Genomic DNA, 7117 nt, shown 5'->3' on the forward strand with positions numbered 1-7117 from the left:
AAGAAGAAGAAGAAGAAGAAGAAGAAGAAGAAGAAGAAGAAGAAGAAGAAGAAGACCACTTTCACGTTTGTGTTACTCATACACTCATTGGAGCATAGTCACACTCTTAGGGGGTAACATCTTAAAGAAACAGTCATTCCCCTAGTTTTGCCACTCGCTACTATGCATGTTCCCTTCGATTTCTGCATCTTTCTTACCTCTCATTGAATTGCTCATAGAAGTGGCATTGCAAACTGCAGTTTGTGCTACACTGTGTGTATGTGCTTGTGTGTGTGTGTGTGTGTGTGTGTGTGTGTGTGTGTTGTCCAAATAGCTTTACATGCAAATACTCATTGCAAGAAGACATTAGTCTGGTTCATGGTTTCAGATTATTGAAGTATCATATATACTGAACAATTGCTGAGAGTCCTTTCTGCTATCTTGCTGTCGCCCAGAGTCAGCATGACCTTCTAGTTACATAATGAATCCCAGAGTAGGATCCATGGGAACTCCAGGCCACTATAAGCCTCCTGTTTTGGTGCTAGTCACCTCACAGCTCATCAGCCTCAACAGACCCTTGTGTTTGTAGTCTGCCAGTAGCACCACTGCCTGCACTCTCCTTCTCCCAGCAGGACATGAAGCAAGGGCTGCAACAATGGGAACTCCATACTGTCAGTCAGCAGGCTGAAGACCTGCCCTATTCAGTAATGACTGTATCCACAGGAGCTCAAGGTTACAACATACACCCCTCTCCTCCTTGGGGCTCTATAGGTGTGAGTGTTAGTGCCTAAGAGGGTATGACAGGCAGTTGGGAGCCACCCTCCATGGATGCTAGATAATGAATGGTCCTCCATTCATTTCTACATCTTTACCTTTCCCCAGAGTGTCTCTACCATATCCATTTCTCTAGAGGAGCATCCAGCATTCTACAGCTGTGAACCACCTTCTTTCTAGCCCTAACCTCACTTTGTTCTCAAGGATGGACTTAAAAAATTTGAGAGCTAAGGTGTGATTATGACAAGTTCAGTTTCATAAGATGAACATCATAAACAAGAAAAAAAATGTGTAATGTTCTCTGGACCATAAAAGAGTTATGTGATCAGATAAGTGGTATGTTTACAGGATTTTTGTACTTTTTGAAGGTGTATTTATACTATTTTTATTGAGGTATACCAGAGGAAGAGGAGGAGGGACTGGGAAAAAAGGGGGAAAGGGACGAGGTGGGTAGGAGGAGGGAGAGGATGAAGAGGAAGAGTAGGAAGGGAGGACCAGTGGGAGAAAGAAGAAGAGGAGGAAGAGGAGGAAGAGGAGGAGGAGGAGGAAGGGGAGAAGGAGGGGGAGGAGGAGGGGGAGGAGGATGTACTTGTTCCTCTGAAGCTCTGAGGCATTAGCTGATTTTTTTGGTGGCTTTTTTATCCACTTTTAAGTTAGACTTTATAGGAACAGTACCAAACTATCTGGTAGCTTCTTTTTCAATTTTTCCAAAAAAATAGTGTGGGTACTTCAGTACCAAATCCTTCATCTTAGTGATGGGCTTGTCAGCAGTCTCTTGGGTCTTAAAATAGACAAATGCATAATCCCTGAACCAATTTCATGGTGCAATCTCTTCCAGGGCAGTGTGTTCCCAGGAGTAGAAAATGTATCACAAAATACCTTGAAGTCATCGAATCTGTGAAGTTTATGAACTCAACATTTTTAACTTTCCCCAGAGTGTCTCTACCACATTATAGGCAATGACTTTTAGTTTTCAAAAAATTAAAAACGACAACAAAAATCCTCTTTAATTTAAATATTAGTAAACTTATCTGGACTTTTATGTTATCTTGTTGCTTACTAAAATAAATTAAAAACACTGGATCAAATCAGATACAAGTTTATGATACAAGCAAAGTCTCAAAATGAGTCTTATTTTCACATGAATCCTTTTACCATTGAAACTGAGTCACAGAGGTGAATTTTTCATTTTTTGCTGATTAAATTTACTGTTAGTATACTTAGAAGGGAAAAAACCCGGAGGATTAAACAGGGCATTTCTGACAGTTGAATGCAACAACAACAACAACAACAACAACAACAAACATTGTAACATTGTGCTGATTAAAAATGTGTTATGAAAAACTATCATTAAAAGTTTGGTAATTTGGACAAAAATGTTTTGGAATACTCTTGAAGAGGACCCAGATTTGGTTCCCAGAACCCATACCAGGTAGTTCAAAGCCCTGTGAAGCCTGCAACTCCAATTAAAAGAGAAGCAACATCCTCTTTTTGATGTGTACCAGACATCCAAGTGGTACACATACATGTGTACCGGTACTCTTACACACACACAAAATAGAAATAAATAAATCTTTAAAGATATTTTAGTATTAGAGGATGGATAAATTCACAAATAGAGCCCTCTGATAAATGCAAATTTTATGGTTTGAAATTTTAGTTTGCAGAAAAAGACAGATTCACAGATGCAAAGTGCCAAGGGTATCATTATTACTTTTGGTAAATAAAAGTCAGATCAGTAAAGCATTAGGTACACTTAAACCAAAAAGAAGTTTATGAAAAGCAAACATACTTTCCCATCATGTGTGGATGTGCTATGACACATATGTGGATCTTTCCTGGAGTCCAGCAGGGTGCATTGGATCCCTTGCAACTGTGTTTACACAGAGTTGTGATCCCCATAGGCATGCTAAGAACCAAACCTGGGTCCTTTGCAGGAGTATGAGTTCTCTTAACCTCTGAGCCGTCTCTCAGTGTCATGAGTACTCTTTTAAATGTTCTATTTCTAACCAAAGTATATAATCTCTGTAAGGACGAAAGGGGCAGGCAAAAGCAGGCAAAGAGAAACTCACCCTGAGAGATGAAATCCCCGAAGCAGCTCTGACAAGAGCTAGGGATGATGCCTGACAGGAGTAAAAAGCAACCCTCTAAATCAAAACGAGCGAAGACCACGTGAACCCCCAGGGGCCGAGGCAGCATGCACAGGACCTGCACCAGACTGCAGAGAACCCTCTAAATCAAAACAAGCAAAACCCATATGAGCACCATCTTGTTGTGTTGGTTTTGAGTGTGATTTTATTTCTTTTTCTTCATTAGGGGAGTGTCATATTGTTTTTTTTTTTGTTTTGTTTTGTTTTTAGGAAGATGTTAAAATTGAATAGTTAGGGAGGGGGAGAGGATCTGGAATATCTTGGGGAAGGGGAGAATATGATAAAAAACATATCTATATTAAAAATTGTGTTAATCATAAAAAATAATCAAAAATGATAAAAGATAAGAAGGAAATGTACACACAATATAAGGGAAACACAACATCAAACTTGTGATGGCAGAGTACAGAGAGGAGGAGGAAAGGGGACTAAGGTCCAGCTGGAAAAGATGCAATGACATAATGTCTATAAGCTTCAGATTTGAAGAAATCTTTTCTGTGTTTTACAAAGATCAATAAGCTCAAAATAGGCTAAGCATAGAGAGCTCTTCAGTCTTTGATACCATATATTTCAAAGTAAAATCATGGGTTGCTAATGACAAAAACTTGAACATTATCGAAGAGGGAAAGAAAGCTTATCACACACAAAGGAATCTCATTACGATTAACTTCTGAATTCTTAACCAGCTGCCATGTAGGCAAGATATTGAGAAAGGCTGAAACAAAACCACTGTTAACAAAGAGTAATTCATCCTGCAACAGTCTTTTCAAATTATAATATACAATAAGACTAGTTTAGAAGAAAGGTTTAGAGAATACTTTACTAGCCATCCAGCCTTACAATAAATATCCAAAGACCCTATAATAAAAATAAAGGACAACAAACATAATTTAAAGGACAATCTCATACTTGTTTGCAATCTGTTTTCTTAATAAGTTCATGTACTTATACAAAACATTTTTACCCTATTTACCTCCCTACATTATTCTTTTCTGTCCGTCTCCCCTACCTGTTGAACACCTTTTATTCCCAGACATTTCACTTCCCACTGCCATGTCTTTTTGTGACATGACTCACTGACTTTAACAGGGCTGCTTGCATAAGGAAGGGTTCAGCCTATTTTCTGGAACCTGGGAAACATACCTGTAGATACACAGTGAAAAGAATGACTCCCTCTCCCTTGGCAATCTACTAAACTGTCATTAACTCCACAAGAAGGGATGGCGTCTCATGAGTTCCTCCCTCAGGGAGATGCACTCTTATTAGCTCTTCTCCTGAAATGCCTCTGAAGTAAGAGAGGTGGAATATATGAGCATGCGCTGCCTTCCATAAACAACAGACGGGCTTTTCTGATATTTGATATAAAGGCATGCTAGATTAACTCTTCCATAATGCAAAGCCAGATAGAGTCACGATTCAGTCGCCAAGTCAAAGACACATATTTCCTACTCTCCTTTTAGACCTTTTTGAATGAATTAAGTCTCATTTGTTAGTCTACTGTCCAAATATTTCTTCTAGAATGGAGTGGTTTCACTAAGATCATTACAGAAGGATGGAGACACTTCTGAATTACTCCATCACCTTCATTCAGCATGAGTGTGTGCACACGTGTGCACACACACACACACACACACACACACACACACACCGACATACTGGCCTTTGTTTCTTTCTTTCTGTTTGAAGCCCATGTCTTCTACTCCTACCTATGATACGTTACTAACACTTAAAGGATGAACTTTTCATTATTTTCTCCATTCTATTTATTTCCTGTCTTTATTATTTTCCTTTTTCTTGTCTACAGAAAGTTTTTATTTTATACAATTTAAAAAAAAATGATTATTTATTTATTTATTTATTTATATTATTCTTTAGTCCCTTTTTTATAGTCCAGTCATTATCCCTCTCCTGGTCCTCCCTCCAAATGTTCCTCATTACATTCCTTGTCCCCCATCTTCAAGAGGATGTTCCCATCCCTCTACCCCACCAGACGTCCCCACTCCCTGAGACCTAAAGTCTGTCCAGCGTTAGGTGCCTCTTCTCTCACTGAGGACAGACCAGGCAGTCCTCTGCTGTATGTGTGTGGGGCCTCATATCAGCTGGTTTATGCTGCCTGGTTGGTGTCTTAGTGTCTGAGAGATCTCGGGGACCAGGCTAGGTGAGTCTGCTGGTCTTTCTGTGGGGTTGTCCTCCTCCTCAGCTTCTTCCAGCCTTAATTTATTTACTTTTTAAAGTTTGTGTGTGTGTGTGTGTGTGTGTGTGTGTGTGTGTGTGTGTGCACTTGCTCATGTGTATCTCTGTGTAGGCATGTTCATGTGGATGTTGTTCTTTCTCCTCCATGTATGCCTCATTGGTGACTACATCCACACATATACATGCAGAACCAGCACACAAATGAATTAATTATTCATATCTTATAGTTTCAGAATTCAAAGCAGAATTTAATTATCAGGCAGTATTTATTCTTTGAGATGTTAATGTTGACACATGACATTAAGAAGCTCTGATTCGCTTTTAACTTAAGCAAATAAATTTGTTTGACAAAATGCTACTATGGAGCTGGTAAGAAAATGTGATAGTTATCAAATGTATGTTTCAGTAAATGGATAAATTCACATTCTTTTATTACAAATAATATTCTATGTAATCTTGTTCCTACTTAGTGGAATCATGAAATACTTCTTTCAGTTTTCTATTTTACTTAAACAATATTGTCTTTATGAATCAGTGTGTGAATTCTTGAGGGAAGAAAACAGCACTTCCTTCTACTGACATCAATTTCTCTGTCTTTACCCAAGTTCCTTGTAATAAGGAATAACAAATGACATCATAGTACCTAACAGGATCTCAGTTCGTTTAAGAGGCAGACATGACAGCAAGCATTAGATGGTTAAATAAACACACCAAACCATCACAATTTTGTTCTTACAAAGATATATTGAACAGCATTGCCCTTTAGGGGCTATGGAGGAAAGAACTGAGCTACTAAAAATGGAAATTTATTCCTCCACATACAGCTATTTAAATAGGGAATATTCTGATGTCTCTAAGGTTTTTCTGGATAATTTTATCAGTTTATATCCCTAATACTTCAAGGCTACATAGTAGACTCCTGCTTTCACTTCTTTCGGATAATTTGGAGCAGGTCACCATTCCTGTTGACTGATTCCTATATCACACAGGACCATGTTAGTTGACACGATAGAAAGCATAGACCATAATCTAGCAGCACCAGACATTGCTTAGCTGCATCTGCTAACAATGAAGCAATGCACCAACAATGTTTAACTCAAAAGTCACCAACAGTGTTTGTGAAATTTTCTTTAGTGATATTTTAATATTTTTGAAATGAAAGCAAATATTTATGGCTGTGCTTTGGGTACTTCTCCAGTCTCTTGGAACTGAATGCCTGACACAAGGCTTGATGAAATGTGCCAAGGCCTGTAAATGAGAAATTCCTATAGTAGCAACATATCTATGATAATACCAGAGGCAACAATATTAAGCCTTGTTAATTTTCTATACCCTTGAGCTAAAAAGATTATTTAGGGCAAGAAAGAAAGTGATTTTATGTATATAAGCTTTAAACCCAGTCATAACTCAAACTCATATTTCTCTTACACATATATTTTTATTTTAAGAAACTTTTCTTTTGGAGCACTGTTTCATACTAGAAAGTTTTATGGTAAGCATAATTTTGTTTAGTAAGTGTGTCTCAATGCATTTTGTTCAGTTTCAAGTAATAATGCAAATAAGCTTTATCTCATTTAGTCTTTATGTTATTAAATTTCAAATGACATTAACTTATTTGTCACATTAATTGACAATCTTTAATGTCCATTTAGCTAGTTCTACTTAGCACATTTGAGGTTTAGGAATTACAAATTCTCTTCGGAAAGAAGTAAACACTAAGAATACAGAATATTCCAGCTTCTGGCTATTATAAATAAAGCTGCTATGAACATAGTAGAGCATGTGTCCTTATTACCAGTTGGAAGATCTTCTGGGTATATGCTCAGAAGAGGTATTGTTGGGTCCTCCAGTAGTACTATGTCCAATTTTCTGAGGAACCAGCAGACTGATTTCCAGAGTGGTTGTACAATCTTGCAATCCCACCAGCAATGGAGGAGTGTTCCTATTTCTCCACAACCTCACCAGCATCTGCTGTCACCTGAATTTTTAATCTTAGTCATTCTGACTGGTGTGAGATGGAA

The sequence above is a fragment of the Mus pahari genome, chromosome 16 (assembly GCF_900095145.1).
Source record: "Mus pahari chromosome 16, PAHARI_EIJ_v1.1, whole genome shotgun sequence".
Lineage (NCBI taxonomy): Eukaryota > Metazoa > Chordata > Mammalia > Rodentia > Muridae > Mus > Mus pahari.